Source organism: Muscardinus avellanarius, assembly GCF_963383645.1.
Source record: "Muscardinus avellanarius genome assembly, chromosome: 9".
Lineage (NCBI taxonomy): Eukaryota > Metazoa > Chordata > Mammalia > Rodentia > Gliridae > Muscardinus > Muscardinus avellanarius.
In genome coordinates, this window is record NC_137795.1 from 84,477,563 (window position 1) to 84,501,472 (window position 23,910).

At 36.2% G+C, this 23,910-nt stretch overlaps 1 pseudogene across 1 annotated transcript; it reads right to left on the bottom strand.

The window, feature by feature from the left end:
• Positions 1-7,837: 7,837 nt before the first annotated feature.
• LOC308266831 (small ribosomal subunit protein eS6-like) lies at positions 7,838-8,762 on the bottom strand (annotated as a pseudogene). The gene is made up of 2 exons: positions 8,369-8,762; positions 7,838-8,134 (listed from the first exon to the last, which is right to left on the bottom strand). The product of its transcript is annotated as a small ribosomal subunit protein eS6-like (transcript).
• Positions 8,763-23,910: the final 15,148 nt, after the last annotated feature.

Consider the following 23,910-nt stretch of genomic DNA (forward strand, 5'->3'; position numbering starts at 1 on the left):
GCAAACTCAGTAGAAGACCAAACCATAAGTCTCTAGTTTGTCCCTAGTCACATTCACCATAGTAACTCTCAGGACTACCTTTGTCAGGTTTTTAATGTCTACTCACATAGCCATCACAAGAAACACAAGCTCCCCAGGTTATCCCTTTGTTAGAAAAGATGAATCTGGGCAAGCAAAACATTTACCCTATTGGCTGCCATTTCCTCCATATCTAGAGGTGTTTAATCTCATTAGATCGGATGTCCAACTAATATAACACCATATAATGCTTACTTTACTCTCCTGAAATGAGGTTTATAAACAATACAGTATATCCAACATATATGTATATATCTATAAACACATACATATATATATATATATATGCATTTTAAATTGTGCTATAGTAATATAATGGATAGGTATACAAGAATAATGATTTGAAATTAAATGTGTATATCATGTTAATGTTCATGCACAATAACCACTAGATGATAGAATGACATGTTAGATGCTTCTGATATGTGAAATCATCAGAACGTGATAGCTACAATGGTAGACTGACCCAAGTTACCTTTTATTAGCAACTGAAATATAGAGTTGTGTGGTTGGTAAAAGATTTGGGTATGTTAAATGAAACCAAATAAATTTATGAACAAAATCCAATATAATCTTCCTCCAGCTTAAATGCCAGTTCCCATTCTTAGAAAACTTGCTGTCAAGGTTAGGGAGAAAAGTTTTTGTGTTAAATGCAAAATGGAGATAGATTCTAGGTATGCTTTATATATATGACAAAGATGGTTCTATGCAACTATGAGCAGGTTCTTTCTAAACATTAATGCTTATTGGGATATTCCAAGTTTGTCTTAGTATTGGTGTTTGATTGAAAAAAACTTTTATTATTAATTTGCTCTAAGCACTCCCTCATTCCTTGAAGGATGCTCCCCAATCACAATAAAAAAAGAAAACATTCCAATATACCCTCTAGGGGGCGGTACCACCTTTGTTGAAAAACTGACTACCAATTAGTTTATTACAACCAGATAGGACTGTTGTAAACTCTAATTTTGGCTTTATCTAGAAGTATATGTAGACATATAAATTGTGGAAAGTAGTTTGAGAAGTTCTCAGAAAAATAATGGCCACATGAATTATTTTTCCCACTTGTAATTTACTGTGTTTGGACTCAATTTTCAATATCACTTTTGTTTTTACCTTGAAGTTAAGAAGGATCTGTTAGCGATGATGACTCTTAAATTACCTAAGAGCTGAGCAGCTCTTGGAGAATAAAAAATTTGTGTCTGTTAGATGTAATTTATTTTAACATTTTCAAAAGAAAGGAATTGATTTACTTATAAACACAAAGCCTTAATAAAACTAAATCATTATCAAAAGCATATGTGTTTTAAGGGATAATAATAGAACAACTTTTTGATGATCCAAAATCTTTCCTAATCTTGTTCAGGCCTATCACAAAGACAATTGATTAGTGAATGTAAATTAATATGAAATGTAAATTCAGAGTGGAGTGATCAAATGAGGAAAAATTAATTGGAAAGACATTTTTATTTAGGGGATTTTAAAATTAAGCTGAAACATATAGAATGTCTTCCAATCTAGAACTCATGGAATGTGAAAAGGCATAAACGTACAAAATCATTAATGAGGTTACCCAAACTATCAAATGAAAAAATGCTTCAGTTACTAAGATTTAAAAATTAGGTAGAATCCAATTACTTCTCTTCTTTGTACAATTAATGTTTCATTTACATGAATGATTTTATTTATTTTAATTGTATACCAAAAAGAAGGGTTTCTTAGTCACACAAACTAGACTGAGGGCAGGCTAACCACTCGTGACTTTTGTGACTTTTATAATCCAGTTGCCTACATCATCGAAATGTCTGAGCATTTTGATTCTGCTAGGAACTTCTTTGAGATATAGTAGGAATTACCTGATTAATGCAGGACATTACTTTAAATTACATCAAAGTTCTATTTCTTTTCAGAAACACTGGCTCAATTTATGTTATTGGACAACAAACAAAAATAGATCTCAGTTGATGTTTTTATTTAGGGCTTTGTGTAGCCAAAATTTGTTTCTTCTAATTGACATTTTTATGTCCAATTATTCATTCCTTATACATATTCAAATTCCCAAGTAAAATAAATGTTTGTTTATACTCACATATAGGTATACTTATGTCTAGACATATATATTATATGTATATATATGAATGTACATATGTATATGATGCATATGCATACATCTATATACCACATATGCGTGTGTACATTTATAGTAAATATGAGCTAAATTTAGTATGAAAAATAACTATATCTATATTAGTTTACAAAATGCATCTACTACTAGAACTGTAAAATTAAAAAACAATTTCAGCTGATTGCTTTCTTGGAATAATATAAATCAAATAAATATAAAGGAAACATCATTAATGTTTAATTTCACAGCACTGATATCAACACATTGAAAAAGTTTTCTAAATCTTAATTTTTATACTTTTACTGGTACATTGTAATTACAAATTGTAGTGAGATTCTAAATGACACATAAATACATGCACATATCACTTGTAAAAGGTTTTCCTAACTCTAAGTAAAATTTTAAAGGGGAAATAAATTATGTCAAATTTTAGACAGGCTTGTAGATTCAAGGACAAAATTAATTATCTAAATTATCCCAGCAGGTCTAGTGTTCTCTTTGTGTGGGCCACCTGCTTTTCCCATTTCTTGTCAGCCTGGCTTTTCACACACATACCCATAACCCAGTGATTGACCTCGTTATTGTTTGGGAGCACTGTTATTTTAAATGATGTGTGTGGGGTCATGTTTAAGCCATTGTCATTTATGATAATAATTACAGTGATTGTTATCTAGTGAAAGCTTTTTTGGCAGATTTCCACCAAAAGACTAAAAACTTGCATTCAAGTATTTTCATTAAGCTATTGCGGTCTGTCATTCTGTTTAAAATGAGATTTAATTTCAGCTTTAAAAAAATATAACATAAGCATTATTGAGTTCCGTAACTATTAAAAAGAGCTTACAAATGCATTTAAAAATCAGTTAACTGATTGTCTTAAAGATGGCCACAAATCAGGGCATTAACCCACTGTAAGGCATATTCTGCTGTCAGTTAATAAAATAGGCAAATGCATAAAATATGCTATATATTTTGAATCCAGCTTTTTATTAAAGGTGAAATTGATAAAACTATACATATACTTATGCAATCCAGCAGCTGTATTTTTTGTTGCTTATCCAAAGGGGCTGAAAACTTCTGTCCATAAAAGTATCCACACCTGGATGTTTATAGCAGTTGGGAGGTGGTGCTTGCCAGGAACTGGAGAAGGAAGGGATGATAGTCGAGGCACAAAAGACTTGTAGGACAGTTAAACCACTCAGTATGATACTGTAGTGGTGGGTGAATGTGAATACACATTGCCTAAAGCCATGATTGCACAACACCAAGAGCGAGCTCTAATGTTAGCTATGCACTTTGCTTCATTATGTCAGTATAGACTCATCAGTTGCAACAAATGCATCACATCAGCAGGGGATGCTAGTAATAAGGAATGCTGCACACGTGTATAGACAAGAGGTATGCGAGACATCTTTGTGCCTCCCTTTTAATTTTGTTGTGAAATTAAAACTCCTACAAAATGATATCTTTTCTTTCTTATTTTGCTTGTGTTTCTCATTATCACTATTATTGTTATTATTATTGTTTGTGGCACTAGGAATTAAGTCCACGGATGTTTTACCTCTGAGCTACAGCTCAATCCTATTTTATTTTTTAAATTTTGGAACAGGGTATTGCTAAATTGCTGAAGACCTTACTAATTGATGAGACTGGCCTTGAGTCTACAATCCTTCCAGAGTACTGGGATTACAGGAATACACCACCATGCCTAGCTTAAAATAATGTCTTTTAATTTAAAAAGTCATGTTATATCCTATGATAAGTAAAACATATGCCTAAAGTTATACATATGTGTATAACTAGCTACAAATTAATAGGATAATAATTTCACTGACAAATTTTATTTGCTCTTGGTTGCTTACAAGAAAAAGCCAATAAAGCCAGCAGTGGTGGCACATGCTTGTAATTCCAGTACTTGGGAGGCTGACACAGGAGGATCACAGGTCTGAGACTGCCTCAGCAATTTAGGCCATCTGCAATTTAGTGAGACACTGTTTCAAAATAAAAAAATAAAATAGGACTGGGATGTAGCTCAGAGGTAGAATGCACCTGGATTTCATCCCCAGTACCACAAAAAAAAAAAGGAAAAAGGAAAAGCTAATAGACTTAAAAGCAGGATATTTAGTAATCAGATTTGAGAATGTGCATACTATAATAAAAATGACTAAAATTATATATTATCCAAGAATTTTACTTAATCTGTTTTATTGTGTATGTTCCCATGTGTGATGAGATGAATATAAAATGATACCAGCATCCTGAACATCAAAATCTTTCTTAATTTATTCTTGATGTCTTATAAGATAATTAATTAAATAATTTTATCAGAATTACCTTTAAATTTAAAAAGTTAACCTCATGAGAGTTGAAAATTGAATAGGGTTTAGCAGAGACTGGGACAAGGAGACAGGAGGATATGGGAAATATTTATCAACAGGTATAATATTACAGTTAAATAAGAATAAATTCTAAACTGTAAATGGTGGTTCATGCCTGTAGTCCCAGTACTTGGGAGGCTAAGACAGGAGAATCACAGGTTTGAGGCCAGCCTTAGCAACTTAGCCAGACTCTCAACAACCTAGTGAGATCCTATTTCAAAATAAGAAATAAAAAGTTTTGGGATTTGTATTAGTTAGCATTTTTACAGCTAGAATCTAGAAGACATGACCATGTGGCTTAAAGGAAGGCTGATGTATTTGCTCATGGTTTGGGGGTTCAATCCATGTGAGGCTGGGGGCCATAGATCTCAGGGCATAGTGGCAGAGTTGAAAGAAGAAGAGCACAAGGAGGCAGGAAGCAAGAATGTGGTCAAGAGGAGGAGGGATAATATATAATCCCTAAGGCCACAACCCAGGAACCCACTATCTCTAGCCACATCCTACCTGCCTGGGTCACCACCAAGATCAATTTATTACAATGACTTTATCCACTGCTGAGATTACAGCTATCATGACTCAGTTACATCAGTTTCAAATGCCAATTTATGAACTCTTCAAGGGCCATTCTATATCTAATTATAGCATTCTGCTTCTGGCCCCTGAGAGCTCATCCCCATTTCAGTATGTAAAGTGCATTTAGTTTATCTCCAAGAGTTCCAACAGTCTTAACATTTGCAGCATTCCTGAAAACTCTCAAAGCCTAAAGTCTCCTCTAAGACTTAAAGTGAACTTGTAGATTTCCTGCAATAAAATGAAGATAAAAATAAAAATCAATATAAATATCCAATACACAGAGTAAACAGTTGCATTGCAAAGGGGAGAAACAGGGCAATAGAAATAATTGGAACAAAAGAGTTTTGAAATCCAACAGAGCATGCATTTGATCTTCCAGCTCCACTTTTGGCGGTCAGGGCACAAGGTGGTGAGATGTGATCTCTAAGGGGCCTTGACAGCCCTGCCCCTGTGGCCTAGTTGATTGGAATGGGCAGTGTACTTGCTTGTCCAGGATGGTTCCCTGACTCCCAGCTTACAGATTTTTTTTCAATATTTTTGACATTTCCAAATTTTGAGGGGTTTTCTTGCAACCTTGGCTTCACCCTCACAGCTTTACAAAGTGCATCATTCAGGAATGCTTGCAGGGATTCTGACCCTGCCACATGTTGCCTGACTTCCCAGACTTTCCTTTAAAATTTAGAGGAAAGCCTCCATTAACTCTTTTCCCCAGCAAAACCAGCATTATATAAATGCCAATATCAACTACCAGCAGGAAAGATACTTACACCCTCTTTAATCACTGCTGCTGATAATTTTTCAATCACAGCTGCAGAGTCAACTCCATTTGGGCTGCTTCTGACCCCAATTCCATCTACTGTCTCCATCATGTCCATTGCTGGCCCTAACCCTGTCATAGCTACCAACTTCCTCCTTCCTTCCAGCCATCTTACTTTCTTCTACATCAACTCTATGGATTCCAGCTTTATACATGCCTTTCTAGCCAAAATAAAGTCTCTCTGCTTTACTTTCTGCTGATGAAATTTGTTGTACAACTTGGTGAACATGAACATCAATATCTACAGTGCAATTTGGATATTTTTGCTGTTTTGAGATTTTTTTCCCCCACCAGTCTAACAAGTCCATCACCTTTAAATTTTGCCTCACACGAAGTTTCAGGACATGAGCAAAATGCCAGTATGTTTTTTATCAAAGTGTAATTTTCCCATGGAGTTTGTCAAAGTGTAATTTTCCCATGGAGTTCTCGCTACCCTCCAAAATCTTCTGAGCACAATGTCTACCGTCCACCTTTTTAGCTACATTCTGGCTCTTCCAATTTCCTCTTACAAAGCAGTTCCAAAGACTCACAATACACATGGTCAGATTTAAACTTATCTGTGACCCCAGTTCTCTAGTACTCTTTTCTGTACTAGACAGCATTTATACAGCTATAATGTAAAATCTAAAAATCTATAATCTCAAAGATCTGACTATGTAGGTTAGAGGAAGAAAGATTTATTTAGTCATAGTTTTAGGGTTCAGTCTACATGAGGCCAGGGCCTGTGGATCTCTGGGCATGGCAACAGGAAGTAGAGAGAAGGCAAACATATTGGTTGTACTCTTCACATCATGGAGGTCAGAAGCAAAAGAATGATCAGGGGAACCAGAGATAATCCTTGAGGATGAACCCTCAGAGACCCACCTTCTCTAGCCATACCCTACTGGCCTAGGTCACCACCCAGATAAATACATTGTAATTACCAAGTTCTATCCTTTGTATAAATAAATAAATAAATAAATTCTAATATTTTGCTGCATAGTAGGCTAACTATAGTTAAAATACATCATAAATTTCAAATAGCTAGAAAACAGCATTTTCAATGTTCTCGTGACAAAGAAATAATAAATGCTAAAACTGATGAATAGGCTGATTACCAAATGCAGACTTATATTAAACTATAACATTTTGTTTTATCAATATGTGAAATACTCACATGTCAAAGAAAAATTTCAGCAAATAATATTTTTCAGATGTAAATGAATATGATAAACCTGAGCTTACTTGTTGGTAATATGCCATTTAAAAAATAGAATTGCAAGGATTTTATTTTCCCATATCTAGAGCTCATACATACTTCAAAAACTAGTTATTTGTCTGATTTTAACTTTTAAAACAAAGGTAACTTTTATCTAACTAAAATATTTTTGTAAATACATGTATAAATACTTGATAATATTGATTTAAAATGTATGTAATAGTCTGAAAGTCAGGCATGTTGCTTGACCTCTTTGATTCAGTTTTCTTGTCTGTAAAATGGTGTTGACATAAATTAAACATAGAAGATGGTTTGATGCCTTTATCATGAAGAAAGCATACATATTAGTTGTCTAATAAATACCAACTCTAGGCATGCGCATTATGACATCTAACCATATAGCAGCCTCTGTCAAGCATCTGCTACAGTTTTCTGGCCCACAACTGCTCATCTCACTCACCAAATCAATGTCATTTTGTTTTCTCATAAACCATGCTGACTAATGTCCTTGGTCACTGCATACAAATATCAAGGGACAGTTGATTTTTAATATCCTAGCTCTAGAAAGCTAAGTCAATCACTTTGGGAAGCCTCCATAAAAGTGAATCAGTTATAATGAGTGTGATTTCTTTTTTTTTAAGGTCTGATCTTATTTATTTGTTACACTGGATTTAGAAATAAAAGCTCTCAAGGAAGACAGCCTGCATCTCTTGGCAATCTGTTCTTGGCATTTTTCTTTAGTTTCCTTCATTCTCTCTGCTAAAAGTTGAGCATATTCTGCAGCCTCTTCCTTGTTTCTCTTACTACCCTGTTTATTCAGAGCAATGTGCCAGTGTTTGTGTTGCAGAACAAGTAACAAGATGCTGAATCTTGGATACTCTGGTCCTTGGTTTCTTACCTTCCTTGTTAGTGGCTTTTTGACAACATATTGGTGGACATTATCTTCCTTCAGAAAATTGAAGAGTTTTCACATTCTTTTTGTTTGTTTGTTTTTGGTGGTACTGGGGTTCCCGGAAGCCCTTCTACTTCCGGGCTACACTCCCAGACCAATTTTTATATTTTTTTTTTGTTTGGAAACAGGGTCTCTTAAGCCAGCGCGGCTGGCTTCGAACCTGCGCGATCCTCCTGTCTCCGCCTCCCAAGCACGGGGATTACAAGCATGTGCCACCACTCCTGGCTAAAAGTTTTCACATTCTGATGGCTCTTTGGGCCCCAGGTGATGAGGCACAGTGGTACCTGTCAGTCCAAGAATATCCTTCTCTCTTTTTTTTTGCAATAACAAAGTTGAGAAAGCTCAGATTGGCATCCACAATGCAACCCCGAACAGATTTGCACTTTCTCTCTCCAGTTCTCTTTGGTCTATAAAATGAGTTCCTCTTATTCAGTAGTAGACTAACTTGCTGTGGGCCAAGACACCTTTCTTTAAGGAAAAACCTTATTGGTCATTCCCACCATTGATACTCTTCTTCCCTCAGAATATCAGTGGCAACTTCTGTGGCATTACACTTCTCATAAAAAGTACAAAGTTTGTGTTCATTGTCTACTTTAATGAGTTTCTGGCAGCCAGTGGCTGGGAAGGAGATAATTCAACTTCATCTTGGTGTAGCCAATCACCTAGCCAGCACCATGAAAAAGAGTGTGATTTTTTTTTTTGAAAAAAATATTTGGAATATTCTAAAACATAAATTTCTTAATTTACATATTAATTTCTACTTCCCTTTCCCAGTGTTACACAGTTTGGCCTAATTTATACATATTTTTCAGCTAGAGTGTTTGATGCCTATTTGATAAGTTAAATACGTAATAGCTTTGAGATTATCCTTATCTTACTCTAAAATCTGTATGCTTTTAACTCACATTGGCAAGTAAGTTGACAAATGAAGAAAATCACTGTAAGAATCAAGTTTCAGTCTATTATCTGCTTACAACAATTTAACTAATTAAAGGTCAGAACAGTTAAATGATATTAGAAAAGAGAAAGAGAAAATATGTTTATTTTTCAATATGCCATTGTTTTTCTTAACATCAATGGAAAACTGAAAAAAAAAAAAAAAACTTTAATTAGTCTCTAGCACAGCCTCTAGTGATGCCCTAGATTCGAAATGACACTTGATGGAAACCTAAGACTTTGGTCTCTTGGAAATCTACTGCTTATTTTGCCCTTAACAAAGGTAGGTTTTCTTAAAATCACAAACTGGAGTAAGAATGGAATGATACAAGTTCAAGACAACAAACCATTTCTGTGTATAATGCAGTTAATGCTTATATAATTTTTTCATGTGTAGGAAACAAACTATAAAATTTATTATTTTTAATATATTTTTATTGGTGCATTGTAGTCAAACATCACAATGGAATACAAGACTTGTTAGGATATCCAAGTACACATCATCCAATCAACCCTTATCCAATCCCCATCCCACTCCCTCCCCCTCCCTCAATCCCATGCTTGATTTAATGTTTAATATTGTTATATTTATTTATGTACATCATATGCTTTAAATAGATTCCATCTTCTCCCATCCCATCCCCTCTGATTGGTCACCTTAATTGCTCCTTCATAGGACCCCTTCTTCCATTAGATTCCCTCCTATTACCTACTTATTCCTAGTTTTGCATATTAGGGAGAACATCCGATTTTTTTTTTTTCTTTTTTCTTGTTTTTTTTTTTTTTTTTTTTTTTGGTGGTACTGGGGTTCCTGGAAGCCCTTCTACCTCCGGGCTATACTCCCAGACCTTTTTTTTTATATTTTTGCTTGGAAACAGGGTCTCTTAAGCCAGCGTGGCTGGCTTCAAACCTGCGCAATCCTCCTGTCTCTGCCTCCCAAGCTCGGAGATTACAAGCATGCGCCACCACACCCGGCTTGATTTTTTTTATTTTCTGTGATAATACTTTGTGTATGCCACTTTGCAAGTTCCAGTCCCACTCTTGAAGGCCCTGGCACTGGCCTGGCCACCTGATAGACTCTGCTTCCGGCCTCGCTGGCTCTAATACCAGCCTTGTCTGGTGGCAGGCTCCGATCTCAGCCTCAATGGCCCTGGCCCTGGCCTCACCCCTTGACAGGCTCTGATCCCGGCCTCAGAGACCCTTATACAGGCCTTGCCTCATGGCAGGCTCCTATCCTGGTCTCACTGGCCCCAGCACTGACCTAGCCGCCCAGCAGGCTCCTATTCTGGCCTCTGAGGCCCCACCTCCAGCCTTGCTGTCTTTTTGTGATTCAGCCTCTGTTCTCTGCCACTATGAGCAGGTCTTCTACAGATGTTCCCTTTTTTCTCCCCCTTTTTTTGGTGGTACTGGGGTTCCTGGAAACCCTTCCACCTCCGTACCTCTGGGCTTTATTCCTGGGGACCTAAATATATATATATATGTATATATTATATTATATATAATATACATAATATAAATAATATATAATATATAATATACATACTATAAAATACATAATATATAATATATTAATAAACAATACACATTTATTAATAAATAATATGTAACTATTAATTAATAAATATTAATTAACATTCAAATGCTATTAATATTATTAATGATTATTAATATTTTATTAATAAATATCATATATAATAATATAATAATACATTTATTGATAAATAATAATATACAATATATAATAAATAATAAATAATATAAAATATAAATACTATATAATATAAATAATATATAATATAAATAATATATATAATATATAATATACATAATTTGGAAACAGGGTCTATCAAGCCAGCAAGGCTGGCCTCCAGTCTGCAAGATCCTCCTGTCTCCGCCTCCCAAGTGCGGGGATTACAAGCGTATACAACCATGCCCGGCATTCTTTTTTTTTTTTTAAAGATGAGAGAACAGTACATGTCTCTTGCGAAAGCTGGGATCCCAGATACCCAGTGAAAATAAAATTGTCTGCCCTCCAAAGGCAGAGGTCCACAGCTTCACTCCAGAGAGTGAAGCTCCATACGTACCCTGGCCTCCCACTCTGAATGCATGGTGGCCATGAGGGCTGATGACTCCCAGAACCCACAGTGTGGCGGCCCACCCTGACCATGTGGGGCTCCCTCTGAAACCCCCCAAACCCTTTTACCACTTAGCATGTTGTCCAGAAATCCCAATTATGTGTGGGAGGAGCAGTCTACTTTGGGGGAGATTTCCTCAGAAGTTCATGGTGGACTGGACTGGATCTGACTGCCCCTCCAAACTCTGGTCACCACCACTGCCACTGCTGCCACAGCCATCTCGGTTCTCTCGTGAACACCTTTCCCACACGGTTTGTTTTCCAAAATTCCCTAGCATGTGTGGCATTAGTGGTATACCGTTGAGGATATTTCTTTCAAGTTGTGATGTAGATTGGATTGATTCTCTGCCTCTATCAAATGCTAACCACTGCTGCTGCTGTCACAGCCATCTCAGTTCTCTTCCGAGCACCCTCTTCACACAGCATGTTGTCCCAAGTACCTGAGTGTGCGGAGCGGTAGCATTCTACCTCTGGGGCTAGTTCTTCAAAAGATCCAGGTGTGTTGCATCAGATCTCTGTCTTTTCTGAATACTGGCCGCTGCCTTTGCCGCTGCCTCCACCATCTCAATTCTTTCCCAAACTCCTTTCCCAAACTACATGTTGTCCAGTATTCCTGAGTAGCATTCCAACTTTGGGGCAATTTCTTCAGAAGATCAGGGTGGGTTGGATCAGATTTCTGCCTCTTCCAAATACTAGCCTCCACCGCCACCGCAGCCACTGCTGCCGCCACAGTATTCCTCCTAGTTCTCCACTGAGCTCCCTTTTTACAGATGATGTCCAGAATTCTTAATCATGTAAAGAAGAAGCAGTCTCCCTCGTGGTTATTTTTCTAAAAGTTCCAGGTCAGTTGGATATGTTTTATCTGCATCTCCAGAATCCTGGCTGCTGCCACAGCCATCTTGACCCCTCTCCAATATTTTTCTTTTTCTTTTCTTCTTCTTCTTCTTCTTCTTCTCTTTCTTTCTTTCTTTCTTTCTTTCTTTCTTTCTTTCTTTCTTTCTTTCTTTCTTTCTTTCTTTCTTTTTTAATAAGAGAAGACAGTATGTGTGGTTTGAAGAGATTGTGGGATCAGGCACTTGTCCGCAATAAATTTTTTCTCTTTTCCAAGAGTGGAGTCCCACAACCTCACCGCACAGAGCAGGATTTGCTGTTCTAAGCACACCACAGCCCCTGTGCAGCACAGCAGGGCTGAGTTCCTTGGAACGCATGGCTCGGCCTCCAGCTTGGTACCAGGCCTCCGGGGACATGGGCTCGACCTCCTAGGGCCACCCGCCCCCTCGCCCGGTGCTGGGGTGGCACCCGAAACAATAAAATTTAGATAGATATGATCATAGTACCACCAATGGTAATTGTCAAAAAAAAAACTCAATGTTTTTTTTTAAATTTTATTTTATTGGTGCACTGTATTCATACATCATAGTGGGATACAAACTTTTGTAGACATACATGCACACATCGCCCAGTCAGCCCCCACCCGATCCCCACCCCATTCTCTCCCCATCCCTCCTTCCCATGCTTGGCTTAGTGGTTGACATCTAGTATTATAGCAATTTATCCAAAATTAAAAATGATAATCTCACATAACAGTTTCATTTGTCTGATACCAAGCTTTTGATGATTTAAAGATAACATTTCAATATTTCTTTTTGCTTTCTTTCTTACCAGAGCATATTTTTTTCTTTTTTTTAGGTGAAACTATCATATATTTATATATTTATTTTTCAGAAAAAAATCTATCCTAATATGGAATATGAATTCTAGATACCCAAAATGATCTTGAAAAAGAACAAAGCTAGCAGATATATATTTTCTGATTTCAAACCATATAAAGCTACAATAATTGAAACAGTGTAGTACTGTTCTAAAGGCAGATATATAGACCATTGGAGTTAAATACAAGCCTAGAGCTAAATTCTTCCCTATATTGTCAAGTTATTTTTGACAAGGTTTCCACGAACATCTGGTGGGGGAAATAATAATCTTTTAACTAAATATTGTTGAAAAATAATAATTACATGGAAAAGAATAAAATTGGACCCTTACCTAATCCCACATACAAGTATTAACTCAAAATAGATAAAAGACCTAAATATAAATCTTAAGACTATAAACTTTTAGGAGAAAATCTGGGTCATAAAACCTCACAACACTGAAATTGGCAGTGATTTCCTGGATATGATTTCAATGGCACAGGCAACAAAAGAATATACAAACTCCCTTAAAAATAAAAGAAAATATTGTATATCCAAAGACAATGTAAACAGAGTTAAAAGTTACTAATAGAATTGGATAAAATATTTCCAAATGCTATATCTGAAGGTATATTAATATTCCAACTAGAAATCATAAAAATTAACAACAATAAAGGCAAACAATACCATTTAGAGATAGGTAAAAGACTAACATAAATAATGAATCTCCACAGATAACCAATCTTAGTTGTCTGTTGGATGGAAAATCTTGTTTCTCTGGTTCTGGTGAGTGTTACCTATTTCTTCTTTGTAGTTAATCTCTTTGAGTATTTTCTCTAGCGCTGGTTTTGAAGACATAAATTCCTTCAGTTTCTGTTTGTCATGGAAGCTTCTTATTTCTCCATCTAATTTGATAGAAAGTTTTGCTGGATAGGAAATTTTTGGCTGGAAGTTGTTTTCTTTCAGAGTTTGGAATATGTTACTCCAAGCCCTTCTGGCTCTCATGACTTGGTTTGGGAAGTCTGGAGTGATTCTAATTGGTTTGCCTCTGAATGTCACTTGGCCCTTTGTTTTTGTTGCCTTTAAGATTCTCTGCTTGGCTTCCACATTGGTCATTTTGACAATTATGTGGCGTGGGGATCCTCTTCTCTGATCCTGTCTAAAGGGAGTTCTATAAGTTTCCTGGATCTTTGTATCAACCTCTTGCTCTATATTTGGAAAATTTTCTGTTATTACTTCCTTGAAGAGATTGTTGATCCCTTTGTTATCACTTTCTTTTCCCTCCTCTATTCCAATTATTCTTAGGTTAGCTCTCTTAAGATGGGCCCATATTTCTTCAATGTCAGATTCCTGCTGTTGGATATTTTTTTCTAGATTAGAAACTATGCGTTCATTTTTGGATTGCTCATCTTCTAAGAGCGAGATTCTGTTCTCCATGTGGTCTAATCGGTTGTTTGTGCTTTGAATTGAGGCCTTTACTTCATTAATTGCATCCTTTATCTCTTTTTGGCTCTCTCTGAGTTCTTTTCGAAGCACCTCTATTATTTCTACAGTTATTTTCCTGATTTGATCTTCTAGAAATCTCTGATTTTCTGTTTTATCGGGTTCTGATGTTGTGGGGTTGTGGGCATTTATTGCTCCAGTATTATTCCTCTTTCCCATGATTTCGGATGTTTGTGCCTTCTCTGGGTTCTTCTCTTGGGTCACTATGACTTCACTTAAGGTGTTCTGGATCTCGAGTCAGTAGTATCTCAGACCCCACTACTCCTTTACTGGGTTGTATCACAGAGTCTCCGACCCAGGGAGTCGATAGAGGCTGCTTTAAACTATGGGGGGTGCCAGGTTGCACGTTCTCCTATGGTGTGATATCTCTGCCACCACCACTCCCTCACTGGGTCAAGTCCCAGGAGGCACAATACTGGGATTTCTCCTCTGTGGCCTGCAATTTGACTCACTGTTCTTGAGTACGCAGATGTAGCTGTACTGGACTCGGTGAATTCACTGCTGCTGCCACCGCCCGGTGGCAATATGGCGCCGCTGCCACGCCCTCGGCAGTGAGGCTGGCGTATTTTTTCTTCTCTGGTTTTGATTTCCACTCTGAATTCCTGCAGCATGTGCTGAGCTCAGCCACTGGGAGCTTTAAATGCTGTCTGCGCCGAAAGATCCCGCCTGGCTGTTCCGCAGTGGCTCACCTCGGCTTGCTGTAGCCGTCCGTTGAGTTCGCTGCTGCCGCCGGCAGTATGGCGCTGCTGCCGCGTCCTCGGGCGCGTGTGTCTCCTCTGTGGCCCTGAGCTCTGTTCTCAGTCCGCTTTCTCTCTGGAGCCTGGTGGTTTTTTTGTTTTTCTGGTGATGGTGTTTTCTGGCTATGAAAGGCGCTGGTTTTGTGGTAATGGAGATTGGTTGTTAGTGGGGCTCTTAAGCCCCGCTTTTCTAGGTCGCCATCTTCCCGGAAGTCCAATGTTTTTTAAAATATAATTTATGTACTGTATAGATGAATTAACTTCTTGATAATAGATATAAATATATTTTCAAAAATGAACCAATACCTATTTTAAATTTCTATTTTACCTTCTGTTAATATTTTGGAAATACAACCTAAATTCTGCTTTTACTTAAAGATTTTATTCAATCAAATCAACCTGGGGTTGGTGCTAGAGAAGGAAAATAATCCTAGTTTTTTCAGTTACAGAAAGGAAAGTTTGAAGTAAAATCCCGAGGGTCAAATTTGCATGCTTTATGTTTCTACAACATGGAATGACCACTAAGTTAAATAACTTAAAATTTTTAACTGAGAATTGTGTTTACATTTCTTTAGAGAATCATAAATTTGCTATATTATGTACATGCATAATAATGTACATGACATTACATTATATACATGCATAATAATGTACATGACATTTTTTATGACACAGTATCAAAAAAGTCCACTGATACCAAAATGGGATGAAGACATGGCAAAATAATTTGTCAGTCATGATATTTCTTAAATGTTTAATAATTAACATTTCTAACTGTAAATTGTGTCATTGAATATAAGATACCTTGGCTACACTGCAGACAAAGAATATCAGAAGATGTTTTTCATAAAGTCAAACTGTAACTGTAAAAATTACAGACATAAAAATGTACAGGTTTTAGTGCAGATATAGAAGTCTTCATTTCTCTGAGAAAGATGCCCAGTAATGCAATTGCTTAGTCATCTGGTGTGTGTTTACTTTCTAAGTGCTAAACTGTTTAGCAGAGTGGCTGTGCCAGTTTACATTCCCATCAGCAATGCATGACAAGTCCCATTTGTCTGCATCAGGCAGTAGATGATGCATATACTACATAAAAGTTTCCAGAGCATAAAACTATGGAAATCTTTTATTTTATGAGGTTATCATGCTCTTCAGGCCCAAACTGACTGTGTTGATAAGTTGGTTCAGGGAATTTAAGGGGCAGGGTCAGCAATGAGCTCTGATTTATAGCAACTGCCTAACTGCAAGTTGTTGATATTTTTATTATAGTTGAATTCAGACTACCCATGTGACTTTAAAGGAAAATAAAATCAGGAAGGATTACACACAAATGGTTCTTCAGACCTGGCATATACCAGTTCTAGGACATTGCTGCACACACACACACACACACACACACACACACACACACACACACACAATCATCCACAGTTTTAGAGGCTAGAAAGTCCAAAATCAAGGTGCTGGTCAATTCAATTTCTGATGAAGTCCTGTTTTCTGGTTTGTAGACCAGTCCCTCCTGTATGTGTATGTGGTATTACATTCTACAGTTCTAAATATATTAAATGTGCAGCTTCCTAACATTTTATCTGAACTTCAACTTAATGGCAGTAAGTGAAAAATAGAAGTTTGCCTGTTTTTTCTTTATATCTTGTCCATTACCGAGTAAGAACTATTACTACTGAGCAGATTTATTTCTGACTCACTGAAGTAGAAAAGTCTAAAAGCAGGGGTGCTAATAACCCAGGAATGGATCTGAGAGGTGGCTCCTTTATTTCCTCTTTCTTTTCAGTAAACTCAACATTGAGTTATTACTCTCACGACTTTATCTAACTTAAATTAGATATGAAATTCCCCATATCAACATATTATTGAGAGTTAAGGCTTCAACATCTGAATTTTGAAAGACACAATTTATTTTATATCCACCAGAATTTTGCTAATGTTATCTGGTTTGTAAAGGAGCATATCTAGTACTTTCCCCAGTATTCAGGGAGGAAGACTCAAACATATATTGTTACTTTGGTTGTTTGTGAATAGATACAAGCTAAATAGAGATTTTAATGTAAAGATTAGATCACAAATGTAAAAATTTTGAAAGTCATTACTTTAGAACTAGCTATTTTATTTGTGTTGTTAATGTTGAATAAGCAAAAATGATTAATATATTTTGTGTGAGAATCTGCACTACTGAGAAGAAATATTACTCATTTTTCCATTTAACAAATAAATATCTAGTGTTGGTTTTAAAGTAGTTTTTTGAATACTGAGAATACAAGAATAAACAAAACAACAAGAGTCTTCTTTCAAAGAGTATAATATCTTGTGGTGGAGGGCAGCAATAATTAAATAGATAAGTAAATATATAATGTAACATTGGATAATAAATCCTACAGATAAATATGAAGTGGGGTAAGAGAAATGAGGAGTTCCAGCCAATGGAAGAAAGGTTGGCTATTTTATGTAGGTAAACATAAAATATATGTTTTATGTAGGTAAACAGGGAACCTGAAGGATGTAAAAGAACTAGGCAGGTAGACATTTGGAAGAGGAGCTTCATGAAGTCAGGAGAGGCAGTGCAGAGCACCTGAGGTGGGAAGATACATGGATGTATGTGAAATAGCAAAGAGTACAGAGTGTGTGGACCAACTGAGCAGGAGGCAGAATCATAAGAGATGACACAAGCAAAGTAGGGGAAGATAATATTAAACTCCATGTGTAATTGAAGAATTTTGGAATTTCCCTGAGATAAGATGCAACTGCAGAGAGAATAACATTATTAGATTTAGACTGTGAAACTTAAATTGGGGATCCTGGAAACAAATAACACTAGAGAGATTAGAGCAAAAGAGAGATTCATAACAAGGTCATTATGGTACTCTTGGAGTTACATGAAGGCTGAATGAATGGGGCAGAGAGAAAGGAAATTAGATGTGGCTTCATCTAGAAGAAAGAGTTAGAGTCATTGGACAGAATTTGATAGTGGATTGCATGAGAAAGGAAGAAAATAGTCATGGGCACTCCAAAGTTCTTAGTATGAAGAATGGAAAACTGGAGTTGTTCTCTGTAATATGAGCAAGACTATGAAAGTTGTAGGTTTAGGAAAAGTAGGAACATTAACTTGCTAGCTTAATGATGAAAGGGAAGATTGAAGTTTTAAGGAGAAAGAGAGTTTAGAAGTATGAAAAAATTAACGGACCAGGGAAATTATGCTTTATGCTTTATTTAGGGGAGAATCTCTTTCCTGACTTTTGCATCTTCTAAAGTCCATCCATCCATATTCCTTGGTGCCTGGCTATCTTCCTCCATCTTCAATGCCAGCAATAATGAGTGGGTCAAATCCTCAGATTATGTCTCCCTGACCAACTCTTCTTCCTCTTTTACTTTTAAAGATTCATGTAACTAGACTGTGTTAAAAAATAATATCATCTCATAATTCTCAATCACATCTGTGAAGTCCTTTTGCCGTGTAAGGTTAGTATATTCATGACTTCTAGGGATTAGAACATAAATGTATTTGAGAGACTATTTTTCTTTCTACCAAACAAAATTTGAAAGAATGAATCCATTTAAAATAAATAGTAGTCAGCTGGGCATTGTAGTGCAAACCTGTAATCCCAGTAGTTGGGAGGTTGAAACAAGAGGATAGAAGATTCTAAGCCCGTCTCAGCAACTAATCAGGAGCTCATTTAAAAATAAAAAATAAAATGGGAGTGGAGGTGTAGTTTGGAGGTAGAATGTCCCTGGGTTCTAGTCCTAGTACCAAAAATAACAAAATTAATAGTTGCCAATATAAATGAAGAAACAGCTTCATTTTCTGTTTTCCTAGTACAGTAATGATAGATCACAATACCTCAGCTAGGTGTTAAGACAAGTGCATATATGAAGAATTGAGAGAAAGAAAAAATGATTTGGTCAGTGGATATTAGAACTAGGTAAAATATTTTAAAATTACAGAATATGTAGGAGTTGGAGGCCAGAAAATAATAACATAGAATTGAGATTATGGAAAGATGCTTGAATTGCTGAAGGACAGAGCATTGGAAGTAATGGGTTCACAACCAGAGAGGGATAGAGGATTCAAAGAGCCACCCATAAATATATTAAATTTAACCAATAAAGATGCATGAAGAATTTTTGGAGAGTGATAGTGAATCAAGAACTAAAGTCTCCAAAGGATGAAGAAGAGTTGTTCCACTGACATTAAAAAGCCTGCAGGGAGGAAGGTAAGGATTGTAGAGTAGGAAGTCTGGGCTTTAAATATGCAAGAAAATTTCAAGAAGAGGGAAGACTAACTGTCAAATAGATTCCCACAATAAGAGATACTGTCCTTAGGGGAATTAAAGATGATACAGGAAGCACTGAATAAAAGTAAGCAGAGGTAGAAGGAGGGGGTGGGCAATAATTTTTTTTTTCTGAAAAGTTGATGGAAAGCCAATACATTTGAAAATCTCTGGAGGTCAAAATGAAAAGCAAGGGACCACCTGCCAGATGCTCCATATATGAGAAGGAAAGTCACCATTTGTCAAAACTAATGAGGAATGCCTATGCTCAAGAGAGGGCAAGGTTTCAATTAAAGAAAGAAGTGGGGGAACCTGCAGAAAGCCATTGGGAGTCATAGAGAAATTTGCTGATGACTATGAGTTGCAAGAGGATCCCATTGAGAGGAGACTGTATGACCAAGAAAGAGGTGGGCAGTGTTCAGAAGAAGGGGTGTACTGACTGAGCTCTAGAGGCACAGATTTCTGTCATAAAAAAAATGAGTCATGGAGCCTCAGCCTTTTAGCAAAACAGAAGTGAAGAAGACAAATATTTCTGAAGTTCAGGCTGGCAGAGAGTGTAGAGTCTGTGAGTGTCAGGGTTGGTATGGATCTTGTTGCGAGTGTGCACAGCTGTCAAAGATGTAGTGGCTGAAGTGGAGCACAGGGACCAGGAACAAGGAGAACTTAGGCACAATGAAGTTCAGTTGGGAACTTTGGGTATTGTCTTAAAAACACAATCAGTAAGGACAGTTTTGTTTATTTTTTCCATTGGGAAGGAAAATTATCATTCATTTATCTTCATAACAGGTTATGAATGCATGACATAAAAGCTTAAAAGAGTCATCACCAAACTGTGCTCAGGACATTGAAAGAGATTATGCAGGGAAAATCTGTACAAATTCATCTTCTTACTCAGTATCAGATGATAGGAAAAATAGTTTTTCTTTACATAGTCTTGTTTATATTCAGAAAAATAGATTGGATAAACTGGGCAAGTAGCCATCCGGCCCTTTCTTATAACCAAATAGCAATAACAATAAAGGGGATTCCAAAGGAAAAAATCTGAGAGGAAAAACAGCCAAATAAAAGTCAGAATTCCTATTAAGACTTTTTAAATATGCCATGAGATTTCTTGATTGTATATTTTTCAAATTATTTTTTCCAGTCATATTTCACAACCCTTCTAAAAGATTTGCCACTTTTTCCAATGCAGTGAAAGACGCTGGATTAAAGTTCTGTCCATCTTCTCTTTTTGAAAACAATAGTAATGACTATAATAGTAATGATTTTAATGTGAAGAATCCTTTTATGTGTGTATATAGTGCTAGGAATTGAACCCAGGGTCATTCTACCTCTGAATTACAACTGCAACCCAATTTTTATTTTTTAATTTGAGACAGGGTCTCAATAAGTTTCTCGGGGCCTTATTAAATAGCTGAGCCTGTCTGTAAACTGGGGTCCTCTGGTCTTAGCCTCCCAAGTACTGGGATTACAAGAGGGCACCTCCATGCCTGGCTAAGAATTCTTATCTAATAAGAAAAAACATTGACAAATATCAGAAACCCAGTTTTGAATTATTTGTATTCATTTTGAACTAAATCAGCATTGTGTAAACTTTTTAAAAGGCAGCATTGACTCACTACTTGCTGACAAAACCTGCATTTCTCTATTGGCCCTCAAGTGCTAATTTTATAAAAGGATAAAATAGACAAGTAGACATCTGCCCTTTCAAAAGCAAACCTGCAATGGCTGTTTCAAATCTTTTACTGGAATATAACCATAAAGTAAAGAGTAACTAGACACTAATTTTTTTCCCAAATGAACAAACAAAAAATGTAAGCAAGAAAATAACTCTGTCTATACTTGTATAGCTTCTCAAATCGTGTGTGTGTGTGTGTGTGTGTGTGTGTGTGTGTGTGTGTGTGTTACTGGTGATGGAACCCAGGGGCTTTCTACCCCCAGGTTATACTCCCAGACCTTTTTTTTTTTTTTTTTTTTTGGTGGTACTGGGGTTCCTGGAAGCCCTTCTACCTCCAGGCTACACTTCCAGACCCATTTTATACTTTTTTTTTTTTTTTTGGAAACAGGGTCTCTTAAAGCCAGCGCGGTTGGCTTGGAACCAGCACAATCCTCCTGTCTCTGCCTCCCAAGCGCCACCACACCTGGCTCCCAGACCTTTATTTTATACTTTATTTGGAAACAGAGTCTCACTAAGTTGCTGAAAGCCTCACCCAGTAGCCGAGTCTGGCTTCGATCCTGTGCGATTCTCCTGTCTCAGCCTCCCAAGAGTGGGGATTACAAGTGTGCACCACCACGCCCGGCAGCTTCTCAAATCATTTTAGAAGGGTCTTACATTTGATGATCAAGAAGTTTTAAAATAGAAACAATTATTTTCAATTTAAAAAGCAGTGTCCTTCCTAATTCTCCCACCCCAAGACCTTAACATGAAAGAGTGGGCTTCCTTGCACATTAATTTTACACTTGTGTGAAGCAGTAACAATGACCATCAATAATTTGGCATTTATGTTTACAGTTTCTCCTAAATTTTTCAATTTCAAAACATATTATCCAATGTCGCCGTGAATCAGAGACTGTAAATTCTAGGTAGCAAAGATTCTTTTGGAAACCAATGTTAGATCAAAGAAATATAAATCAAGGCATTGCACTAAATTTCGGGATCTCATACACTAACAAGAATGAAATTTAGAAAAAGGTACCTACTTTTATAGAAGAAATAATGACCTGTAAAAGCTGATTTCTGATTGTATATTTTACATACTGTGTAGATTTGTGGCATCTGCTAATTAAACCATACACTGTATTTATCCCTGTAAAGAACAGTTTAATAGAACCTTTTTAAAATGGACACATCATCCCAGCAGAAAATAATGCTATGATCATGTAAATATATGTGATACAACAATAATTCTTAAATTAATATACTCAATACAAATTTATTATTTACTATATGTTGAAAACATTTAGTTGTAAAAATTTTAATCAAAATGGCAAACATATCATATAAATATGATAAACTTGCATATGCCAACAACTGAAATTAATTAATAAAGTTAACATTTTAGAGCAGTTGCCTCCAATAATTTCTAAGTAAAAAAATGTGACAATGTTATGGCATATCTTTTTTTCCAGATCCACTCCTCTTCCTTAGAGGGAGTTACCTGAGGAGTTTAATTATTATTCATATTTTTAATTTTTAAATTTTAAACTTTTTCATTGGTGCATTGTAGTCGTACATCTTAATGTAGTACAAGATGGTACAGGCATACATGCACACATCACCCTGTTAGCCATTACACAATTCTCACCCCATTTTCCCTCCCCTCCTTCCTTATCATGTTTGGCTTAGTGATTGACTTTGATATGTTTGTTAATGTGCATCATGCACTTTAGGGAGTTTCTCTTTTTTCTCTCCATCCTCCCGAGCAGTTAGGTAGCCTTATTTATTTATCTATAGTAACTCCTTCTTTGTCTAGAATTCCTCACATGACTCATTATTTCCCTAGTTTCAGCATAATTAAGGAGAGCATTGATTTCTTATTTTTTGTGAGTGACTAATCTCACTTAGCATAATGTTCTCCAGTTCCATTCATTTTCCAATAAATGACATAATTATGTTTTTCTTTATGGCTGAGTAAAATTCCATTGTGTACAAATCCTATAGTTTTGTAATCCATTCATTTGTTGATGGACATCTTGGCTTGTCCATAGTTTGGCTATGGTGAATTGTGCAGCTATAAACATAGATTTGCATACATTACTTTGGTAGTTTTGTTTCCTTTCTTTTGGGTAGATACCCAGAAGTGGTATTGCTGGATTATATGGTAAATTCATTCCAGCTCTTCTGAAGATCCTCCATACTGTTTTCCAAATGCACTAATTTTCAATCCCACCAACACTGTATTAGAGTTCCCCCTTCACATCTTAGCCAGCATTTGTTGTTGTTTGTGTTTTTATAAATTTTATTTTATTTAGTTTTTGACAAAATTCAACATCCATTATGCTAAAAGCACTGCAAAGAATCAGAATGGAAGAAACATACCTCAACACCATAAAAGCAATCTACAATAGGCCCACAGCCAACATCATATTAAGTAGGGAAAAACTTCAAGAATTTTCCCTAAAAACAGGAACAAGACAAAGATGTCCATTATTTTCAATATAGTACTTAGACTTTAACCAGAGCAATAAGACAAGAAAAGGAAATCAAAGGAGTACAAATAGGAAAAAAAGAATTCTAACTTTCACTATTTGCAGGTTACAGGATACTATACTTAGAAAACCCAACAAACTCAACTAAAGGGCATATAGAACTTATCAACAAATTCAGCAGAGTGTCTGGAAACAAAATCAATCTTAAAAAATCAGAAGCTTTTCTGTATACCAACCATAAATACACCGAAAAAGAAATCCAGAAAATACTTTCACCCAAGATATCCCACAAAAAATAAACAAAATACTTAGAAATAAACTTCACCAAGGAAGTAAAAGACCTCTACAAAGAAAATTAC